Source organism: Doryrhamphus excisus, chromosome 10, assembly GCF_030265055.1.
Source record: "Doryrhamphus excisus isolate RoL2022-K1 chromosome 10, RoL_Dexc_1.0, whole genome shotgun sequence".
Lineage (NCBI taxonomy): Eukaryota > Metazoa > Chordata > Actinopteri > Syngnathiformes > Syngnathidae > Doryrhamphus > Doryrhamphus excisus.
In genome coordinates, this window is record NC_080475.1 from 1,115,942 (window position 1) to 1,141,344 (window position 25,403).

General features: G+C 41.8%; 1 protein-coding gene across 4 annotated transcripts in view; it reads right to left on the minus strand.

Annotated features, from left to right (window-relative positions):
* The window catches only part of LOC131136489 (transcription factor HIVEP3), a 72,399-nt gene that overhangs the window by 35,261 nt on the left and 11,735 nt on the right, over nt 1-25,403 (minus strand). For 2 of the 4 annotated variants that reach the window (XM_058083366.1, XM_058083364.1), the window contains exon 2: nt 11,174-11,225. The exons of the other annotated variants lie outside the window; for them this stretch is intronic. The gene's annotated coding sequence lies outside the window, so the exon portion shown is untranslated. The remainder of the gene's footprint in view (nt 1-11,173; nt 11,226-25,403) is intronic. 4 annotated transcript variants of the gene reach the window in all.

Here is a 25,403-nt window from a genome sequence, read left to right on the forward strand (position 1 = left end):
TACTTTGTGTAGAAATCCAAAATGTGTCCACTTCAGCCTTGTACGCCGCAGGGGCCGCTGTTATGTGCTGGCATTCTGCCATGTTGAATTGTGTTTATGTGTGAGGACGTTCTTGCCTAATTCTTGCCTAATTGACTACGTAAGTTCTGCCACCTAACGATCGGAGGTTTAAATTAAAATCAGAAATGAACCTTTGCCGTGTCTGCACTTGAATAAATACCATATACAGTCTATGATAAATACCTAAAAATATCCATATCATACTTATAGGTTATCACATGGTTTGTCTGGTATCAGGCCAGGTATCATGCCCCCAAGTGTCAGTATACTGACACTATATTGGCATGCATGATACTGGGCCTGATACCAGACAAACCATGTGATGATCTTATTATCACATACTATTTAATCATGAGCTTATTATCACGTACTATTTAATCAAAACACCATTTTGTTTCCAGAAAATGTTCAGTTTATTACATGTATTATATCTAAACAGTGTAAACACAATAATTGCAAAAATATTTCAACAATAATATTTAATCAACAGTCTTATCTTATCAATGTCTGACAATTAAAGTTCCATTAATCAAGTTTGGGTTTTTTGGTGACTGGAGAAGCACTAGGCACTAAGCACTCGTGCGCTGTTCTCTGATTGGTTGTTTCAGGGGCACGATACCAGAGCAGCGCGCTCTGAGTGGACAACTACGGGGGCTGATACTGGACATGGTTAAACTCTATATTTCATCAGTATCACTGCCCTGGGCTTTGACACAGTATCATTTCGGCCTTTTCCCGTATCATTCATGGGTGGTTTCTAGGGTACAGGGCCAATTAATACTGTAGTATGTGATCATTTTTAATATCGATACAGTATCGTGGAACAAAGTATCGCGATATATCGCCGAAATGATATTTTCTTACACCCCTGGAATCCAGCCAGTAGAAACAAATCAGATCACTGTTTACACTGTTTACAAACAAAGCCACCAGGTTTTCCCCTGCATTATTTGGGGCATCTCCTTACAATTATCACTTCCTGGCTACATGTTGGTACTGTAGAGGTGGGCCTCCTTCATGACTAATGAACCTTCTGCCTACATGTGTCATTTACGTATAGCTTCCCGTTCCTGCCGGCGTGTGCTGCATCTGTAAATGAATTCCAGAGTGTCATCCATTCAAGCGAGCCCCCGCATTACGCAGCAGCGAGGCCCGGGCCTATCAAGGAGAGGGAGAGACACGAGCGGAGAAAGAGAGAATTGAGAATGAACGCGTCTCCCGCTGTTCCATAGAGCGTTGCCTCACTGGCAAGAGTACAGGAAGTGTGACTCACGCGGGCCTAAAATAAACACGCTCACACAGCGACGAGCCGCCACATAGAACGGGGCTTATCAGAAAGAAAAGGAGGCAGGAGGGGTGCATAGGGCGGCAACACATGGTGGCCTGGTGGGATGACGGGTGGGATGAGTCACAAGGAGCCGCTAGCGTTTGTGTCTTACTCCTTTATGACGCTTTCTTCATCAAAATATCCAACACTATCTCTCACCTTCTCGCTCTTTTTTTTGTTTATCAATAGGAACGTTGTTCTGAGCGTTGTTGCCGACCGCTGCAAGCTTCGAGGCATCGTATTGTATCTACGTGAATGTGCTCATTGTCAACCATTTTGCAGCACCACACCTTCAATACTCGACTTCCCAGTGAGGAACCTTCACCCATCTGTCGTCGCTTTGTCCCTTTGTCTGTTAGACTGATGGCTTCTGACGGGAAAACGGAGCAGGGTGCCCGGGAAACAGAAACAGGAACAGTTCTCCATATCAGATTAGCAACGCGGAGTACTTTGGAAGGCGTTGAAACAACACAACACCATCAAAACAATCCCGGCTGAAGATTGCAAACATGTGCAAACACCTTACTACGCAACCGCACCAACATTATGCTGACGGGGGAATATTTAATGTTGTTTCGGTGCAACCGTGAGGTGTAATTTGACAAAATGACTAGTTACTGCATTTACAGGCAGTCACACCGATGATATATTTGGGACATTTGTGCCATAAATTGCAAACACATGTAGTAAAATGTGCAAATAAAGGAGTACTCTCATAGAGGGGTGCTTCTGTTCTGAGGGCAGATTATTTCAGTTTTGTGCGGTCTTCCGGTAAACTGACACACTCTGTCCATACGTGTGTGGTGTGTAGTGACAGAAAGGCGATCTATTTAAAGACGGAGCCCACCGAGTGCACAAAAGACTACTCCGACTTCATGCTTTTGGAAAATAACACAGTGTGGGGAAGACATCTATGTAGAGCAGGGGTCTCAAACACGCGGCACGCGGGCCAAATGTGGCCCGCAGGACACTAGTTTGAGGCCCCCGCCTTGATATGAAAGTTTAATGTTACTGCGGCCCGCGCAAGTTTGATATGGATGCTGTATGGTATCATGTACCCAGAAAAAATTATTACGTTTGATTAATGTTCATGTTAAAGGTTAAATAACTGTTAATAGTTATCCTCCCTATCCGTGTGGAAGTGGTAAGTTTTTGGCTATTTAAGTTTAAAGGAAATAACTTGAAGGCTACCGTTTAGGTCGCTAGCTCTCTAGTTTGCGAGTTAGCATGTGTTACCATGCTTTGGTTCCGATTTTCTACAAGAAAAGCTCTGATAAAACATTCCACTGTATCTTACTTTTTATTTTTCTACACAAAATAAGATGAAAAATAAATAAACAAATCAAGAATAAAGAAAATCAATCAATCAGTCATAAATAAATAAATATAATAATAATAATAATAATAAAACGGCAAATAATAAAAACTTAAAAAACACATATAGTTGGTGGGTAGACAAATTATTTTTTTTCAGATTAAAATTAACAAAGCATTATTAGAGCCCTGTAGACATGACAAAACACAACTATAGTCACATTTATACTCTTTTTATTTACAACATATTGCGCAACTGCAGGGTCTTGAGACACATGCTAACTCGCAAACTAAAGAGCTAGCGACCTGAACGGTAGCCTTCAAGTTATTTCCTTTAAACTTAAATAGCCAAAAACTTACCACTTCCACACGGATAGGGAGGATAACTATTAACAGTTATTTAACCTTTAACATGAACATTAATCAAACGTAATAATTTTTTCTGGGTACATGATACCATACAGCATCCATATCAAACTTTCATATCAAGGCGGGGGCCTCAAACTAGTGTCCTGCAGGCCACATGCCGCGTGTTTGAGACCCCTGCTGTAGGCCATGGAATCGCATAACCTTTAATCGGAATCAGAGCCAATCTATGCTCAATGTTGATGCCTGTGTAGATATTTAAAGGGATGTGTGCACTTCTTATGGGTTGTTTGAGGTTTTCAGTAATTGTAAACACGTTGATTTCTAATATGGGTGACTTGAAAATTCATTTTAATGGATAAAAATCATTCATTCATTTTCTACCGCGTTTCCTCACAAGGGTCGCAGGGGTGCTGGAGCCTATCCCAGCTGTCTTCGGGCGAGAGGCGGGGTACACCCTGGACTGGTGGCCAGCCAATCACAGGGCACATATAGACAAACAACCATTCACACTCACATTCACACCTATGAACAATTTGGAGTCGCCAATTAATCAAACATGTTGTGGGAATGTGGCAGGAAACCGGAGTACCTGGAGAAAACTCACCATATTGATGTTTTCAAAAATTAAAAATTGCTGTTTTGTGGATGAATACAGCCTATTGTTCGTAAAAAATGCACACATTCATTACCTAAATTAAGCATTTTCAAGCGTAAAAATAGCAAAATGTATATATATATATATATATATAAATTGTATATGCCACTGATCACTAGGGTCGCTATGACTGGTGGCCAGCCAATCACAGGGCACATAGTGACAAACAACCATTCACACTCACATTCATACCTATGGACAATTTGGAGTCACCAATTAACCTAGCATGTTTTTGGAATGTGGGAGGAAAGCGGAGTACCCGGAGAAAACCCACGCATGCTAACCACTCGACCGCCGTGCAGCCCGGATAAAAATCAGAATTGGACAATTGTTTTTGCTACAAAGGAATAAAAACCCTGCAAAATAACTGTGGTGAGAACCCCAACAAAAGGGTGACAAAATCATATTTTGCATATGGAAACTCAAAATCATGATCATACCAGACTGAAGTGAGCTGGTGGGGTGTCGGAGACGAGGTCTTACACATGCAACCAAGCTGCCAGCTAATGGAGTCGAGAGCCTGGTCCTCTTTTGTTAATGCAGATCGATTTGTGTCCTCAGCAGATGTGATATCTGATCTTGCAAAAACACTAAGAGAGTGACCACCCTCTGTTTCGCTTGCCATCTCCTTTTCTTTATCCTCCTTTCCTCGTCTCTCTCCATTTTACGATTTCAGCCCCATTTACAGTAGCTGTTAATGTCCCCTTACTCACTGTGTATTTTTATTTAGCTGAGCACTAAAGCCAAAACAGACATGTGAATGCCACATATTGCAATAAAAAAAAACATGACCCATTTGCAATGAGGATAAAAAGTGTGGTATTGTCATAAACTGTCCTGCCTGCACCCACAAGTCTCACAGATGGATGTGAATGTGAAGGTTGGAGAGCAAATTCTCCCACACAGTTGACTGCGGCCGACTGTCGGCTCTTTTAAATTCACTCTCTCAGCTATACTGTGCCTCTTTGTTGTTGATGATGATGATGCTGGTTTGCATTTATATAACACGCATAACAGGGCTCTACATTAAAAACAAAAATGACTTGCCCATGTGGAATCCTTAAGGTGAGAACTACCTGCCCGAACTTGCCCCATGTAAAATGAAAAGACTGCCATCATGATATCATCTAATTTTTGTGGCATCACATGAGAATCTCAAATAAAGATTAAATGATTATCATTTCTTATGGTTGTTTTCCCTACATAAATCATGACGTTGCATGGAAATCTGCATTGTCGAGAGACTTCTAGGCACTTTTATAAGTTGTGCACCACAATGAAACATTATTGAATAGACACATTTGTGTACTAGCAAAGAAAAATATATAAAAGCAAAAGGTGAGAAAAATCCACAGAGAAATGGAAGCGCTAGATTTTGTAGCTTGTGCAAAATCAGCACTTGGTATTGGATCTAATGGGTGGTGTTTCATTGTGACCACTTCAAATTGTCACAGCAATGTGATTCACTCACCTGTGCCATCATTTGATTTGCTGCCGCTAATAAAATACTTGTTTAGGAGGCACTGGTTCATCACTTTTTGCTGTTTTTCTTCAGAAGTTATTGAAGAATTAGACCATGTTGGCAGGGACGCCATGATAGATGTTTTCCTAGTCAAACGATCGCTGATTAGTTGATCACAAACAAGAACGGGTGTGGGTAAAACGCGGACTGTGGGCTTTGATCGGTTTGCAAATTACCACCGGAATTACCAACACCCAACAAGAAAAACTCTTTGCAGTATGGCATGCCGAAGTGCACTTGCCCGACGGGAATATCACTGATTGGATTTACTTGCCCCAAATTTTGTTTTGGTACATCGTTATTGTCCAGCCCTGCATAATCAGACATGGAACCTAATGCTTGGGGTCTAGTCTGAATTTTGCGCTCACAATCCAGATCGCATATACCGATGTCTGATGTCAACTTAATCAGCTACGTGGTGTACAAGAAGAAGCACAAGAACCCGCAAGCAGCATCTGTGTTAACCCGCCGCTATGTTAATTGGAGTCAACAGGTGAAAGCTGGACCGCACTTTTTGGTCAAACACCCCAACCAGGCCGCAGAATGTATCAACACCACCCGAGGCTACCCCTCCGCTTCTGATTTACTCAAGGCCAACCCCCCCCCCGTCCCAGTAATGGCTTAACCTCCGTGACAAACAACTCCATTCAGCCTACATGCCAAATTACAGTTTACTCTCACGTCGCCTCTGTGTGCCCCCGCTGGCCATTCTCCTCAACGCCATGCTGTAGTAGACATTCACAGGACACTGCAGACTCAGCCACCCTTTAACCTCAATGCACATATACCGACACTGTGGGCCAAAACACCCTTGTTTATGTGTGGAGGTGTGAGAGAGTGGAGAATAACAAAACGGGGGCTATATACTGGTCTTAGTACCAATATACTGCAGTATCTAATACGTTATATGGATGTACACATGTAAAATATCTAAGAGACAATCAAGTTTAGCTCAAACCTGGTAAGTAATGAATGTGTGTTTGTGTTGTGTTGCTGTTTTGTTGGCAAATATTAAATTTAAGATGACGTGTGCCAAAAGAAAATCCACTACTATGGAGTATCTCCATAATATCATTCTAAACCAGGGGCCTCAAACTCGCGGCCCGCGGGCCAAATGCGTCAGAGAGCTGGGATAGGCAGCTCAGGCGGGGTACACCCTGGACTGGTCACCAGCCAATCACAGGGCACATATAGACAAACAACCATTCACACTCACATTCATACCTATGGACAATTTGGAGTCGCCAATTAACCTAGCATGTTTTTGGAATGTGGGAGGAAACCGGAGTACCCGGGGAAAACCCACGCATGCACGGGGAGAACATGCAAACTCCACACAGAGATGGAGGGTGGAATTGAACTTGAGTCTCCTCGCTGTGAGGCCTGCGCGCTAACCACCCAAATTTTTATTCATTCATTCATTTTCTACCGCTTTTTCCTCACGAGGGTCGCAGGGGTGCTGGAGCCTATCCCAGCTATCTTCGGGTGAGAGGCGGGGTACACCCTGGACTGGTGGCCAGCCAATCACAGGGCACATATAGACAAACAACCATTCACACTCACATTCATACCTATGGACAATTTAGAGTCGCCAATTAACCTAGCATGTTTTTGGAATGTGGGAGGAAGCCGGAGTACCCGGAGAAAAGCACGGGGAGAACATGCAAACTCCACACAGAGATGGCCAAAGGTGGAATTGAACTCGGGTCTCCTAGCTGTGAGGCCTGCATGCTAACTACCCAAATTTTTATTCATATATAAATTGTTATTTTGATGTCTCAAAGTGAAAGTTATGCTTGAAATGTATTTTTTCAGAAAAAGCTGGTTTTCTTCAGATTTTCTCCCATTTCTCGTCTAAAATCGTGTGGGGGGGGGACAATTCGCACAACATTTATTTGCCAATACCATCTTAAATAAATATAAATAATGTACGGTTAAGCTATGTGACTAGGAGACCAGGGTTCAATTCCACCCTCGGGCATCTCTGTGTGGAGTTTGCATGTTCTCCCCGTGCATGCGTGGGTTTTCTCCGGGTACTCCGGTTTCCTCCCACATTCCGAAAAAATGCTAGGTTAATTGGCGACTCCAAATTGTCCATAGGTATGAATGTGAGTGTGAGTGTAGACAACTACAATACATTGACGAGACAATAACCACCACAGGAAGTACGCTGTCAAGAATAAAATGTATCGTAAAATCGCCAATCAATCCCTGTGATTGGCTGGCGACCAGTCCAGGGTGTACCCCGCCTCTCGCCCGAAGACAGCTGGGATAGGCTCCAGCACCCCCGCAACCCTCGTGAGGAAAAAGCGGTAGAAAATGAATGAATGAATAAGCTATGTGATTGGTATCGGACGATCATACTACATGGATGATCGGTATCGGAATCTGCAGCATAAAACCCTGACCAGAGCATTCCCAGTAAAAAATAGTTCCACATAAAGTTAACATTCATGCCTTTAATTTTAACATGACCCACTCTACTGCCAAACCAAGTGGCCCACTTTTGTGTTACAGACCAGCCAGAAACACGCTACTGGCTGGGGTTCCGTGTACAAGTCACACACACACACTGCCACAATCCTGCTGTGCATAAACACGAGTGACAAAATAATCAGACATTTTTATCTGGCTTGACCACCCACTCTGACACGGTAACCGAGCTCTCCAGTTAGGGGAATTAGCGTTGCATTCCTGCAGCTGTCGTCACATCATCAAGACGTGGTGGGAAGAAACCCGACTCCCCCTCTCTCAAACTACCGCTACCTCTCCTCCCTCCGGGGCACACCTCCTTCAGACAAGCAGCATCATCCTTCCAGTGAGGCCTGATCATTTTTAAGCAAAGCCTTTCTCAAAATAGACAATACGTTCAAAGAGGCAAAGTGCAGGAATGAAGCAGGAACAAAGAGAGTGAGAAGGCCTCTGGTGTTAACGTGAGACGGTGCATTGATGTGCTTGGAGGTGGCATCGATTTCCTGTTACACCTTGCCTGGCTTTGTATGGCTGATGTTTCTGAGCTGCAGCGTCACTAGCTTTACTGGAAGGACACACACACACACACACAATCATTACGTTGCATTTGAGGGCTTCTCAGTCATAACAGACAGGTCACTTGATAGTGAAGCAGATCCTTTGTTTACTCAGGTAAGCAATTTGCTCCCCCCATGCGCTGCACGTTGGCAGTCACATGAAGAAGTCAATTGACCTCAATAAAGCAGAGCGCTCCCATAACCACCTCTGATTGAATCGGATCCCTACAATGTACCCTGCCAGGTAATTTCCAGTGAGGATGATCTCACTACGTCATGGGAAAGTAAAGAGACAAACGTTATTAAGGCTCACTCTAAAGGGTTTTCCGACGCTTATCTACAGTGGTGTGGAAAAGTGTTTCCCCCCTTCCTGATCATCCAAAAAATGTAAATATTAGTCAATGACAATACAACATGTCAGAAAAATGACATTATACCAACAGTAAAATATGGTGGTGGTAGTGTGATGGTCTGGGGTTTTTTTGCTGATTCAGGACCTGGACGACTTGCTGTGATAAGTGGAACCATAAATTCTGCTGTCTTCCAAAAAATTCCTGAAGGAGAATGTCCGACCATCTGTTCATGACCTCAAGCTGAAACCAACTTGGGTTCTGCAGCAGGTCAATGATCCAAAAGTCCTGACCTGAATCCTATTGAGATGCTGTGGCAAGACCTTAAAAAGGCGCCTCGTGCTGGAAAAAACCCTCAACAAAAACTGTTGTCCAAACCACTAAATTACATTAGTTACTTTGGTCTTTTATTTTTTTTACATGTTAAAAACAAAACTTGCACAACATGTTACACTGCAGGTCTCTTACCAAAAATAAACAGAAACCGAAAATGGCTGGTTACCCAATGCCATGGACTCCATAATTTTCCTTGCTTTGCTCTTTTCACTGCTCATAAGCACGAACAGCAGCTTTAGCGTTAGCTCGAGAGTTGGCAGAGTAAAAGAGGACAGTGGCAGAATTTCAGACCTTTGCAGAGGTAGATAAGCTTGTTGGATAAGATCATATGTAAGATCCACCCATTGCCAAATCGGCACCTAGTAATCACACCAGCTCCAGGGAAATAAAGTCAGCTGAGGTTTTTTTTGTGGTCAGCCGACTATTTCCTCACAAAGACTAAATAAAGTTGATTACTTCCTATGACTTTCCAAGTTTACCATTCAAAACATTAGAGCTGCTGAACAACACTGACTCAAGAATAACTTCACCACCGACTAGTATATGTTACCAAAAGTGGCTTAAAAGAGCAAAATATTTGTTATGCATACAAAATGGACAAATAAAATTAGTGCGAGTTATGTTTAGTTTACATACTTTACATCAGGGGTCTCAAACACGCGACCCGCGGGCCAAATGTGGCCCGCAGGACACTAGTTTGAGGCCCCCGCCTTGATATGAAAGTTTAATGTTAGTGCGGCTCGCGCAAGTTTGATATGGATGCTGTATGGTATCATGTACCCAGAAAAAATTATTACGTTTGATTAATGTTCATGTTAAAGGTTAAATAACTGTTAATAGTTATCCTCCCTATTCGTGTGGAAGTGGTAAGTTTTTGGCTATTTAAGTTTAAAGGAAATAACTTGAAGGCTACCGTTTAGGTCGCTAGCTCTCTAGTTTGCGAATTAGCATGTGTCTCAAGACCCTGCAGTTGCGCAATATGTTGTAAATAAAAAGAGTATAAATGTGACTATAGTCGTGTTTTGTCATGTCTACAGGGCTCTAATAATGCTTTGTTCATTTTAATCTGAAAAAAATAATTTGTCTACCCACCAACTATATGTGGTTTCTTAAGTTTTTATTATTTGCCGTTTTATTATTATTATTATATTTATTTATTTATTACTGATTGATTGATTTTCTTTATTCTTCATTTGTTTCTTACTTTGTGTAGAAAAATAAAAAGTAAGAAGTATTTGAGAACAGTGGAATGTTTTATCAGAGCTTTTCTTGTAGAAAATTGGAACCAAAGCGAAGTTTTTTTTGTTTTTAATAAAGGCGTTTTTTTTTTTTTTTTTGGAAAACCCGATGCGGCCCAGTCTCACCCAGACCCGAGCTCCAGTGGCCCCCTAGTAAATTGAGTTTGAGACCCCTGCTTTACATACTCAAAGCAGTACGTTCAATCGTGGGCGCTGTGACATCCAGCAGCTTTGATTCGGCTCACTATGCGAATGTTTTGGTTTGAGTCGGACCTTCTGGAAGAGATTAATGACACTAACTGAGGTTATGTATAGTCATGATGCTATGTGGGGAAAAAAAATCACATAATTTTCACAAATTTTCTATGCGGCTTGTACTCATTTGGGTCGCAAAGATATGCTGGAGCCTATCCCAGCTGACTTGGAACGAGAGGCGGGGTACACCCCTGGACTGGTCGCCAACCAATCACAGGGCACATATAGTTAAACAACCATTCACACTCACATTCATACCTATGGACAACTTGGAGTCGGCAATTAACCTAGCATGTTTTTGGAATGTGGGAGGAAACCGGAGAATGAAGTGATGGAGCGTGGAGGAGTGTAGCGTGCAGAAGGTTACCGCAAAATTTTAACGTGAAAATGTGGAAATTGTAAATACTTCATGGTGTTATATTTGTAAATATATTTATAATTTGATGTAAAACAACCCTTATTTTTGTTGTTTATGTTGTGGTATGGTATGGTATATCAAATACAGGGTAGCTTCACCTCTGAAAATGTGTTTCTGTTTCTCAACATCTCCCCAATATTATGCTTCCAGAATGATTTACTACACACTATAACTTTCTACAGCCTGTGCAAAGTCTTTAACGGGAGTGTGTGACATCATTATTCTAGCTGATCAGACAATAAATTGCAGAGAAAAGCCATAAAATGAAACAACTTTGCCCCATCTGAAAGGGGGACGTACCTGTAAATACAAATTCAAAGGAGTCGCCAACTGTGAACCTCACGGCATTTGGCTAGAAAAGAAAAAGAAAGGGAAATAATGACCAATGCAACTGATGCAATATTACATCATTCATTTTGCTACAACACAATATTGGCAATGTGAATATGTGACAGTGATAGATAAATTTTTTCGCCTACAAAGGCAAGTACAGAAGACATTTTGTGATGGAAATATGATTCAGGATAATTACCCTGCCACTAGGTCCATGTCTATGTACAGTTGAAATGAAAACAGCAAAGCATACAAGCGTATTCAACAGTCCAAATGTGTGAAAAATATGTACATGTTGGCAGGCCTTCATCATTCGGCACACTTTTAGTGGTGTGAGTGAAAATGTGTGACTAGCCAGCAATCCCTTTTCCTTCCCTTTACAAGGAAAACCTCGCGTCCAGTTGCTAAATAGTTCCTACAGTACGTCACCCAAAAACACTCAAAACACACTGAAGTCATTTGGAGGCTGCCACAGCAGAAAAAAGATCTTACGATCTTGCCTGTCAAACCAGGAATGCTTAAAAGATGACTGGTGTTTGATACATAAATAGCCACCCTCACTTGAATTCCAGTGTGGCTTAAGAGGAGAAGCACGTTGGTGAATATTCATAAAGGCATGTTTGACGGCAACCTCTAGACCAGTGGTCTCGAACACGCGGCCCGCGGGCCAAATGTGGCCCGCAGGACACTAGTTTGAGGCCCCCGCCTTGATATGAAAGTTTAATGTTAGTGCGGCCCGCACAAGTTTGATATGGATGCTGTATGGTATCATGTACCCAGAAAAAATTATTACGTTTGATTAATGTTCATGTTAAAGGTTAAATAACTGTTAATAGTTATCCTCCCTATCCGTGTGGAAGTGGTAAGTTTTTGGCTATTTAAGTTTAAAGGAAATAACTTGAAGGCTACCGTTGTCATGTCTACAGGGCTCTAATAATGCTTTGTTAATTTTAATCTGAAAAAAATAATTTAACTATATGTGGTTTCTTAAGTTTTTATTATTTTCCGTTTTATTATTATTATTATATTTATTTATTACTGATTGATTTTCTTTATTCTTGATTTGTTTATTTATTTTTCATCTTATTTTGTACAGAAAAATAAAAATTAAGATATTTGAGAACAGTGGAATGTTTTATCAGAGCTTTTATTGTAGAAAATCGGAACCAAAGCACTGAAAAAGTTTGTATATTTTTCTGTTTTTAATAAATGCGTTTTTTTGTTTTTTTTTTTGGAAAACCTGATGCGGCCCAGTCTTGCCCAGACCCTAGCTCCAGTGGCCCCCAGGTAAATTGAGTTTGAGACCCCTGCTCTAGACTGTGGGCGATGACAGTGCAGGAAACAATGCAACACAATCCCCGATGTGGAAAAAAAAAAAAACATTGAAGATAATCTGATCACACAGAAAAGCAATAAAGTGTGAATTACGCAGGTCGACAGGAGGGAACATTAACACAAGATATTTTCCCTGCAATGAAAAAAGTGCCGCTTCTGAGAACTGTGGCTACACTTGTGAAACGAACAGAACAAAATGTTCAGGAAGAAACCTGCCGTCTTACTTGTCTCGTAAATTTACACCGAGATTGGCACCAACAATATCCGTGACCAGTGAAGGAAACGGCGACAGTTTAACGAAGCCTAACCTTCCATCCATCTATTTTCGATATCAGCTTATCCGTTGCAGGCCGCGGTACTGGACTGATCAGGGCTGGCACATTGGATTCCCTGGTGGGCCGTCTTTGGGATCTTCAATGAGCTTACCATAGTTGTTCATAGAGCAGACTACTACACACAAGCATAGAGCGTATACAAACTCCAAACCACACAATGTTCTGTATAAACAGCATATGCCAGGGGTGTCCAAAGTGCCACTCAGGGACCCATTTGTGGCCTGTAGCTGTTTTTTAAATTTTATTACACATTCTAAAAATATATTTTAACAAAAAAAAAACAGCAAAAAATACTAAAATCAGCAGTAATTTTCCAAAAATAAAGTCAAAATATTACAAGGAAAAAGTCGTAATCTCCCCTAAAATGTAGTATTTTTACAAGAATAATATCATAACAGGGCGGCACGGCGGATGAGTGGTTAGCGCACAGACCTCACAGCTAGGAGACCAGGGTTCAATTCCACCCTCGGCCATCTCTGTGTGGAGTTTGCATGTTCTCCCCGTGCATGCGTGGGTTTTCTCCGGGTACTCCGGTTTCCTCCCACGTTCCAAAAAACATGGACTCCAAATTGTCCATAGATATGAATGTGAGTGTGAATGGTTGTTTGTCTATATGTGCGACCAGTCCAGGGTGTACCCCGCCTCTCGCCCGAAGACAGCTGGGATAGGCTCCAGCACCCCCGTGACCCTTGTGAGGAAAAAGCGGTAGAAAATGAATGAATGAATGAATATCATAACTTCATTGAAACAAGTCGTAATACCCTATTATGAAAAACAAACTTAAGTCGCAATTTTGGAAAATTAGAACAAATTTACCTTAAGAAAATCAAATAAAAAGTACAAAAGTCAAAATAAAGTCAACATATTAAGAGAAAAAGCGATGACAAAAAAATTGGAAAAAAAAATTTATTTACACATACACGGGGAGAACATGCAAACTCCACACAGAAATGGCCGAGGGTGGAATTGAACCCTGGTCTCCTAGCTGTGAGGTCTGCGCCGTGCAGCCCGAAAAACAAACTTAAGTCGCAATTTTGGAAAATTAGGTCATAAAAAGTCATAATAATGAGAACAAATTTACCTTAAGACATTGAACTAGTTAAAAAACCTGCTGTCATTTAACAAAATAAAGTCAAAATATTAAGAGAAAAAACGATGACAAAAAAATGAGAAAAAAAATTTATGGGAATCGGCCGAGTGATTAGCATGTTGGTTACAGAATCAGGAGATCAGGAAGACCTCTGTGGCATTTGCATGTCCTCCCTGTGCGTGCGTGTTTTTTTTTTCAGAGTACTCCGGTTACCTCCCACATTCCAAAAACATGCATGTTAGCTTAATTGGCGGCTCTATTTTAATAGGTATGAATGCGAGTGTGAATGATTGTTTGAGCCTTGGCTGGCGACCAGTCTAGGGTGTTCCCTGTCTCTTGCCCGAAGTCAGCTGGGTTCCAGCGTACTCATGCCACCCTAGTGAGGATAAGCAGCATAAGAAATGGATAGATAAATTTGTAATTTCATTCATTCATTCATTCATTTTCTACCACTTATCCTCACAAGGGTCGCGGGGGGTATGCTGGAGCCTATCCCAGCTGTCTTCGGGCGAGAGGCACATATCACAGGGCACATATAGACAAACAACCATTCACACTCACATTCATACCTATGGACAATTTGGAGTCGCTAATTAACCTAGCATGTTTTTGGAATGTGGGAGGAAACCGGAGTACCCGGAGAAAACCCACGCATGCACGGGGAGAACATGCAAACTCCACACAGAGATGGCCGAGGGTGGAATTGAACCCTGGTCTCCTAGCTGTGAAGGCTGCGCGCTAACCACTCTTCCACCGTGCAGCCCAACTTGTAATTTATGAGGAAAAATTTGAAAGTTGAAATATTACAGAAATAAATAATTTTATTTTAAGTCGTAATATTATGGAAAAAGGCTGGACCATATTGGCTATTAGTAAGAAAGCCAATATCGAGCATCTCGAGTTAAATATCAATACATATATTGACATGCACACATCAATTGACGTCTAGTTAGTTTAACGCAAAGTGACGCAAAAGGAATTGAAACAAAAAGGAATCATTCATTCATTTTCTACCGCTTTTCCTCACGAGGGTTGCAGGGGATGCTGGAGCCTATCCCAGCTGTCTTTCGGCGAGAGGCGGGGTACACCCTGGACTGGTGGACAGCCAATCACAGGGCACATATAGACAAACAACCATTCACACTCACATTCATACCTATGGACAATTTGGAGTGGCCAAAAAAGTAATCATATCCAAGTTTATAAAACTTTACCATTTTTTGTAGGTGCTGTAGCATATATTTATCTGTCCAAAACACAGAAGACCCCCACCCCAGTATTTTTCCTCACCCCCCCTCCTCTGGGTAATTTAGGCATTCACACAGTAATGGACACCTACTCAGGGGCAGCGAATGGAAACCAGCCCTGCTGCTTCAGCTGCTGTAAGAGTCCAAGAGTCCCTATTAGCTACACAGATACCTCCTAGTTAGGAGGCTGTTAAGCGAAGGCAGAATCTGTGAGCACAAGCAGAAGAGGGAGTCAGGGGAACTGAACCCTCCACTGATGGCCACATGCTAACAGTCAAGCATCTCCTAATTTCCCTGTGGAAACAGTTGTCGGAGTCAGATTCATCCAAAGATAAAACCAGTACCCTTTTAATGACCTAACCTCATTGTCATCAGAAGAAGCCAGGACAAACACGTCTTCAGAGGACAAAAAATGGAATCAACAATAGCACTGATGAAAATTCATACTCTGCAGTGACCTAGCCGGGGTTGCTCCTTGTTGTTGCTGACGCAGCAAAACTCGGGGACTACCTGGACGCAAACACCAGGACTGCTGACTATTTAAGGTTGGCGAGGACAGCAGGGTTACATAATCGAAAGCACCTCGGATCAAAGAAGCGCTTCCTTCAGCATTCTTTGTCCTTTTCCCAGAACTGTAATCAATTCGACATTATTTTTACATAACGCCCTAATTACTGTATGTATTGACGTGAGTAACCATTCAGTTGGAGGAACCATTCATTTTGCGTATTTTTTTCCCTATTCCTTTAATTTGTACCACTTACGGATGAGTTGGTGATTATCGGCGAGAGGTGGAGTACACCCTGGACTGGTCACCAGTCAGTCGCAGGAAAGGTAAATCATCAGTCACACTCACATTTACACCTTTGGACAATTTAGAGTCCGCCGCTAAGCTAATGTTGGGTTAAATGTGCCAAAAAGCCATTTTAACCACATGGACCTGCTTGCAGCCTATTACAGTAGTTGTACCAGAATGAGTTCCTCCTATATCAAGGGTCTCAAACTCAATTTACTTGGGGGCCACTGGAGCTAGGGTCTGGGTGAGACTGGGCCGCATCAGGTTTTCCAAAAAAAAAAAAAAAAAACGCATTTATTAAAAACAGAAAAATAAATAAACTTTGCTTTGGTTCCGATTTTCTACAAGAAAAGCTCTGATAAAACATTCCACTGTTCTCAAATATCTTACTTTTTATTTTTCTACACAAAATAAGATGAAAAATAAATAAACAAATCAAGAATAAAGAAATTCAATCAATCAGTAATAAATAAATATAATAATAAATATAATATAATAATAAATATAAATATAATAATAATAATAAAACAGCCAATGATAAAAACTTAAGAAACCACATATAGTTGGTGGGTAGACAAATTATTTTTTTCAGATTAAAATGAACAAAGCATTATTAGAGCCCTGTAGACATGACAAAACACGACTATAGTCACATTTAGACTCTTTTTATTTACAACATATTGCGCAACTGCAGGGTCTTGAGACACATGCTAACTCGCAAACTAGAGAGCTAGCGACCTAAACGGTAGCCTTCAAGTTATTTCCTTTAAACTTAAATAGCCAAAAACTTACCACTTCCACACGGATAGGGAGGATAACTATTAACAGTTATTTAACCTTTAACATGAACATTAATCAAACGTAATAATTTTTTCTGGGTACATGATACCATACAGCATCCATATCAAACTTGCGCGGTCTGCACTAACATTAAACTTTTATATCATGGCGGGGGCCTCAAACTAGTGTCCTGCGGGCCACATTTGGCCCGCGGGCCGCGTGTTTGAGACCCCTGTCCTATATAGTTACACAACATAACACAATTAACACATTCCACATGATAGACAATTATGACACCGACACAGTCTGAGCATGAGCATGATGGATGTGATCGAGTCAGCCTGAACTACTTGCCCACAATGACTCTCTAGCCACCCACTCACCCACAATATATCCCACCTCATCCATCCTTGCTCCCCAAACGGTGATGAAAAACTGGCCTCGACATCCTGCAGCTGAGGATAAACACAAAGTCCTATGACGGGCACCACATGCTTTTTTTTGCCATCATCTGTTTATTTTCTCAATTACACAATGGACGAGTCTGTGTCAGCAGCTCTGGGGTTTTGCTCTGGCAAGAGGAGGCACAAGGTGAATGAGGATGGGAGGTGGGGGGGTCAATATCGTGTCTAAGAAAGGCCTCTGTAATCATCGTGGGAGATGTCACAACATCTGCACCGATCGACAAATGAACCTAGCTTCAATCCGACAACCGAAAAAGAGACTGGAGCAACCAGTACATGATTCATCTTCAGAGGCATGTGACCAATGGGATAGGATATTACTCACTGACTTGCAGTGATTCACTACTTCATGCTATTGTTTGGAGGTTGCGGGTACAAACCTGGGACATTTACACTGAAAAAAACTGTGTTTGGCCATTGACGTAACAATTAGATGCTGCAGGTATAAAATCCCAATAACACAAGAATCACAAGAAGAACATGCAAACTCCACACAGAGATACCCGAGGGGGGAATCGAACCCAGGTCTCCTAGCTGTGTGGCGAGCACGCTAACCACTCGATACTGTACAGCCTGGAGTGAGACAAAAACTTGGAAATGAGTAAGCTATTTATTGCAAACGACCATTAACGTGAAATAGGCTGTTCATCAGCTGATCAAAAATTTAAGGCCATAGCTCAAAAAAAAGGACTCAGTAATTAGAGTACAGTAGTTGCACCATTCTTGTTAATCACCTCTAAAATTGGTTTGGGCATGCCGGATGCCAGTGTATCCAGAAAGCTACAGGGAATATTGCTCCAGGTGGTGAAGATAGCTTCACAGAGGACATCCACTGTCGGGAACGCCCCTTGACATCCTTCCCCAAATGTCCTCAATTGGATTTAGATCGGGGGGACACGCAGGATGGCCCAAAAGAGTGACGTTATTCCGGTTCTGTATAAACAGCATATGCCAGGGGGTGTCCAAAGTGCCACTCAGGGACCCATCTGTGGCCTGTAGCTGTTTTTTTTTATTTTATTACACATTCTAAAAATATATTTTAACAAAAAAAAAAAAGAAAAAAAAAGAAAAAATACTAAAATCAGCAGTAATTTTTCCAAAAATAAGGTCAATATACTACAAGTAATCTCCCCCAAAATGTCTTTTTACAAGAATAATATCATAACATTGAAACAAGTCGTAATACACTATTATGAAGAACAAACTTTCATTCATTTTCTACCGCTTTTCCTCACAAGGTGCTGGAGCCTATCCCAGCTGTCTATGGGCGAGAGGCGGGGTACACCCTGGACTGGTGGCCAGCCAATCCCAGGGCACATATAGACAAACAACCATTCACACTCACATTCATACCTATGGACAATTTGGAGTCCATGTTTTTTGGAATGTGGGAGGAAACCGCAGTACCCGGAGAAAACCCACGCATGATTTTTACCATTATTTATTTTCAGAATTTACTGTATACAGTTAAGCTCAAAATTAACCACACCCAAATTTAGTGGTAAGTAGTGCTGGTCGATTTTACGATACATTTTATTCTTCACAGCGTACTTCCTGTGGTGGCTATTGTCTCGTCAATGTATTGTAGTTGTCTATACTCATAATCACATTCATACCTATGGACAATTTAGAGTCGCTAAATAACCTAGCATGTTTTTGGAATGTGGGAGGAAACCGGAGTACCCGGAGAAAACCCACGCATGCACGGGGAGAACATGCAAACACTCCACACAGAGATGGCCGAGAGTGGAATTGAACCCTGGTCTCCTAGCTCTGAGGTCTGCGTCGTGCAGCCCGAAAAACAAACTTAAGTCGCAATTTTGGTAAATTAGGTCATAAAAAGTCATAATTACGAGAACAAATTTACCTTAAGACATTGAACTAGTTAAAAAAAACTGCTGTCATTTAGCAAAATAAAGTCAAAATATTAAGAGAAAAAACAACCAAAAAATTAGATTTTTTTTAATGGGAATTGGCCGAGTGATTAGCATGTTGGCCACAGAGTCGGGAGATTGCATGCGTGTTTTTTCCCCGAGTACTCCGGTTACCTCCCACATTCCAAAAACATGCATGTTAGCTTAATTGGCGGCTCTATCTTAATAGGTATGAATGCGAGTGTGAATGATTGTTTGAGCCTTGGCTGGCGACCAGTCTAGGGTGTTCCCTGTCTCTCACCCTAAGTCAACTGGGTTCTAGCATACCCCTGCAACCCTAGTGAGGACAAGCAGCATAAGAAATTGATAGAAAAACTTGGAATTTATGAGGAATTGTGGCATTGTGCTGTTGAACACCCCGGTCATGCATCATCTCCACATAGCCAGCTGCCATTTGACGCCCCTGCACAACTTGAAAAAGCAGCCCGAATCATTATAGTGCCCCCTCTGCTGTGCTGTGATGTGGAAAACATCTCACGTTGGAAACCGTCAAGACCGTCAAGGTTTTTTATAAGGCGTTCATTTACATTTCAATGTCAAATGTTTGACATTGCACAATTACCAGAGTGGAAACGCTGATATATAAATACTCTATAAGCCACTTTCCAGTCTGCTGTGTCTGGTGAGTACATTTAGATCACCATAAACACACATGACTCTGCACACAATTTTGCAATGCTCGACAGATGAATATCACTGAACTACGACCTTATTGGTAGAATATAGGTTTCACATGTCTCCTCTGCAAATGTTTGTCGCTTGTCTCTAAAATGAATACATAAAACCCTAATCCTACAGGAAGATCTCTATGCCTGCTGAATTTAATTAGCCACGTGCGAGCGTTTCATGAGGGATCCGATGAGCTGTGCAAACTTTAATCCTTTTCGCGAATCTCACAAAAAAAAAAGGGAGTTTCCATCCCTGTCAGTATAACCAACTTGCTTTTTTCACAGGGTAAACTTAGAAAAGAGGAATAAGTCTGGCGATGCAAGACCAGAATATGACAAGCCCTCTGATTTCACCAAAGCACATAGAGAGCCTGTGTTCTGTCTAGACCAAACCAGGAAAGTTGTCTGTGGGAAAACACTCGTGCAAATATTGACCTTCAATTAGATGAAACAGTCGCCCTCGTTTTTAGGGGGCCGCAATATGGATGCATCAGCAAAAAACATCATACGCATTAAATGTATATAAACATGTAGGGGCTTGCCTGTGCAGTGTACATAAACACATGTAGTGTCAATACACCTTGCGGTGTGAGGAGACATCAAATGGAAAAAAAATAACGGTATGTATCTTTAAGCGTGCCATATCGACAAAAAATCAGCTCGGTGTCACTAAAAATCACACGATGCTGACAAAAAAGTCTTTGGAGTTTTCAAGCATTAATAGGTCGAGGGAACAAATGACCTTCCCGAGTTGATGGCGGTCGACCACACTGCTGCATAATTAACAGCTTCTAAAGTGAGGCGTTCTTTATGTGACCTTACCTGGCAAAGTAAAGAGACAGCTTGCCAACAGAGACACTGCGGTAAATAACAAATGTGTACATGTGTGCCACCCACACTCACACCACACATGCGGGGCCTACTTTTTGTTTTTTATAACGCATTTCACACATTTTATATCGGGATTATTTCATGTTGGTTTAAAAACAACACAACATGTACGACCGAGTGGGGCGGAAGACAAAAGACCTCGACCGAAGCCTGTTCTGATTTCACAGGGCTAAGGAGTGTGGTACTTAAAACACTTAAAACGAGAAAGGATTATACGGGGACATCGTCTAGATGTGCTCATCAGATGCACAGCAGGTCTGAAAGGACTTTCCCGAAAGCTCTCTTAAACTCCCGCATACAAGAAATCCCCCTGCAAACCCCCGAGTCGTGTTCCTGCAGGGACGCCTTACAGTATCTGCTGAGACAAAGGAAGAGGTGAGGGAGGGTGCAGCGTCTCCCACTCATCCATATGCATGCTCATAGGTTGCCATAGAATAGTCGTGAATCTCCACAGATGGACGTGCTGTGGGAAGCTGCAATTAGAGCGTGGTTGCAGGTCTGACGTAACGAGGCAGAGAATAGGGTGAGTACTTGGAAGAGATCCATCAAGATCGTAGTGAAATACATTGCCTCCACGGCATCATTGATCAATACACACACACACACACACACGAGGCATGCATCTTCATCTGTCAACACGGTACCTCCACGGGAGGATCCCTCCAGTTGTTTTACTCTCAACATTGTCATCAAATTTCAACACCAGCTTCTTCTGCACAGAAACGCAAACATGGGAATACACATAGATATCCCATAATGTCCCGTATAATCATACATGTGATTTACTTACATGAGAGTGACGTCATTTTCAACACAAACGGGACAAGAGAAGTTAGTGTCAAGTGTAAAAATTCAAACATTAGCCACGTTTACATGAGGAGTTTTTCTCTTTCAGAATGGAATCTTTCCGAATGACTTTTTCCGAAAGCAATGGTATACATGGAAAGGAATATTCCAATCGCCGAATAGTCAATGGGATGCATTCAAATGTAATCTAATGCATGTTCAAATGAAATAAAACCATTACCATGTATCGCAGCTAAAATGCCAACTATAGTCACGTTTACATGAGGAGTTTTTCTCTTTCCGAATGGAATCTTTCCGAATGACCTTTCCGAAAGCAATGGTAGACACATGGAAAGGAATATTCCAATGGCGTGTCTACATGCGCCGCTATAATCAACCAGAATAGTCAATGGGGCATGCGCAGTAAAGCGTAAACACCAACATCACGTGATACCGACTTCCTCCAGTTTTTCTTTCACTTGTTGGAATAACTCCGTATTGACAGTTTTTCCTTGGTCCAGTCTTGAAATTTAGTTTGAATCAAAAAAAAAATTTCCGCAGCAGTCCAGTGCTGATTGCTCGCCTCCATTTTTTTAAATCGAAGAACATCTGGAGCTGCGTGTTACGTCATATCTCAGCATTCGCTGAAAGAACGCACCCGGGAACAGGAAAAGATAAAGTTCAATCTTGCTAATATTTTATAATTAAGCTCGGCACATGTTTTATATAGATATGTATTTTCTTTTTTAATAAAACTGGACTTGTGAATGGCGTATAGAAGGGTTTAGATTCTGTTCCACAGATGGCGCTAATGCACACGAAAGCTGCTTGCCAACCGCCAATAAACAACAGAAGAAGAAAGAACGCAGTCTGACAACTTTCCGTTTGAGCGGGTACAAGATACCTCAATCGGATTGGGGAAAGGAATATTCCACCCCTGTGAATCCTAAATATCCTAAGACTAAATATTCATTCGAATTGGCAGTTTTCTTTCGGAATGAGGTGTATACAAAGGTTACATTCTTTCCGTTTGAGCAAATAACCCGAATGGAATTGGAATATTTGGGTCCATGTATACGTGGCTAGTGTCCAGGAATTCTTATTTAAACAAGCATTGACTTTTTAGAGCACATTTATGCAAGGGAGATCTACTAAGGTGCTTTTTTGATAAGGTTCACTTACAGCCCATGACGCTTTCAAAATGATTCCCATTCGCACTTCAATGGATAAGTTAAGGGAAATGTGGACGGAACTGTAGACTTGTAGAAAAACGATATCTACTGTTAAATGTGGAATTTCACAGCAATTGACATCATGTGAATAAAATGATGTCATTGTGAGAAGAAGGGGCGTTTGCATTAGTTCCCAAACTAAACATGTCGGAAAGGCAACCTGAAACACCCGTGAAATTGGGCGAAAAAAAACGTTAAAACTCCGGTTGTATGAGTGTGTTTACACATTTTATCTCCCCGACCCCCACTTGGCCCCGTGATCCCAGTTCTAGTCCCATTTTGGTGATGAAAAACCAACTTCTGGTTAGTTGCTGGGGTTACTTAAGAGTTTGGCTTCTCAAAAACAATATGAGTTCAAAAGAGTAATACATTTGCATGACAAAAAATGCCTCCTTGAAAAAAATGACTTTCTCTGATCGGCTGTCCATTGTTATGTGTGTGATGAAGATGCAACTGCCGCCGGCGCCGTAGCCACCGGAGTGTAAAGCTTGACACTCACTTCTCCCTCTCTGCTGATAACAATGTCGCTGTCCAATAAGTCAGGCTTGACAGCCAGGTACCCACTCGAGTCTATCAGTGGTATCTGACCCCACTGAAGCATGACGCACGGACACGCTACATCTTACAGATTGGAATGCGTTACACCTGCATAGATTGACCAATCCTACAGGTGTAATGACGGCGTCCAAATAGTTTTGTCCGCACGGCATATCATGCGTGATCACACCAGGCAGGCAAGCGTTATCCTCCCCACTTATAACAATGACATTCTGACCAAGCCCTTCTCAGACATACCTGCGGTGTACAAGCACGAAAGCTTACAATCACACTCTTACACAACATTCGCCACTGTCGAAAGTCAACACATGCACAAAATAAGCCCCAGCGCTGATACACAGGGGAGATTATAACCAAGTGTACAAACCAGGAGCCAGACACATTGTGTGCTGCAAAACTACCAGAAAAGACTCAACATTACACTGTCTCATCAACTTTATTTGGAGTGTCGAACAAAAGCAAACGTACTAGTTTGCAACTGCACAGATGCAGGTAATGATTAACCGTCATGAAATGATGCTTTGAATGAGTCACTGCTGCCTGTCTGCTTATACATCAATGTCCACACAACATTGCATAACCAAAGATGGCACATACTGTATGAAGGCTGGGCAGTCACACTAGCATACATGTATTTTTCCTTGATTGAGATCGAATAAACACACGCCATTGTTCCTGCCACACAAATTCTGGACTAACATTAAGTAGTGATAGCAACTCATTTCGTAAAACTCATGTAATGATACCGGAATTTTTGGTGTGCATGTACTTTTCCCCATGCATGTTTTCTCCGGGTACTCTGATTTCCTCCCATATTCCAAAAACATGCTAGGTTAATAGCGACTCCAAATTGTCCATAGGTATGAATGCGAGTGTGAATGGTTGTTTGTCTATATGTGCCCTGTGATTTTTTTGCTTTTCTGACATTATTTTGTGACAATATTTAAGCAACTATACCAACATAAACAACACAACAATGGGTTGTTTTACATCAAAAAATTTATCTACGAGGGGTGTGCAACACAGCCCGTATTTGTATTTGTGTTATATGTTGAGGTCAGAAAAGTATTGTATTTGTATTTTTATTCAGGTAAAATTTTAAATACCCCCTGCCATCGAGGGGAAAATAATAATTAATTAAATAAAATAAAAATACAAATAGGCTGTGCGAAGGAGTAGTTAGCACGAGTCTCCGGGGACTCCGGTTTCCTCCCACATTCCAAAAACATGCTAGGTTAATTAGCGACTCCAAATTGTCCATAGGTATGAATGTGAGTGTGAATGGTTTATTTGTCTATATGTGCCCTGTGATTGGCTGGCCACCAGTCCAGGGTGTACCCCGCCGCTCGCCCGAAGACAGCTGGGATAGGCTCCAGCACCCCCCGCGACCCTTGTGAGGAAAAAGCGGTAGAAAATGAATGAATGAATGAATGTTTTCTCCGGGTACTCCGGTTTCCTCCCACATTCCAAAAACATGCTAGGTTAATTGGCGACTCCAAATTGTCCATAGGTATGAATGTGAGTGTGAATGGTTGTTTGTCTATATGTGCCCTGTGATTGGCTGGGGACCAGTCCAGGGTGTACCCCGCCGCTCGCCCGAAGACAGCTGGGATAGGCTCCAGCACCCCCGCGACCCTTGTGAGGATAAGCGGTAGAAAATTAATTAATGAATGAATGTACTTTTCCTTTAAAAATAGTGTGATTTATTTAAAATGTAACCACGTGGCCACTGGAAAAACGTTCCAGGGAATCATGATCTCGATTCAAAGCCACATTTTTTTTCTGAATTGTACAGTCCGTACAGTATCTCTGCAGTACTTCAGCTGTGTTTACATTTGCTGGACTGTCCCGAGACTGTGTGCATGTTGACATAACTCTCAACAATAGCCACCGGCTGTAGTTGGTTTTAATGTATGTGTCTTTCAGCTAGCTGCTGTGTTCACTGCTAAAGTAGAAAAAAACTGCAATGAATTCATTCATTCATTTTCTACCGCTTTTCCTCACGAGGGTCAAGGGGGGGTGCTGGAGCCTATCCCATCTGTCTTTGGGCGAGAGGCGGAGTACACCCTGGACTGGTCGCC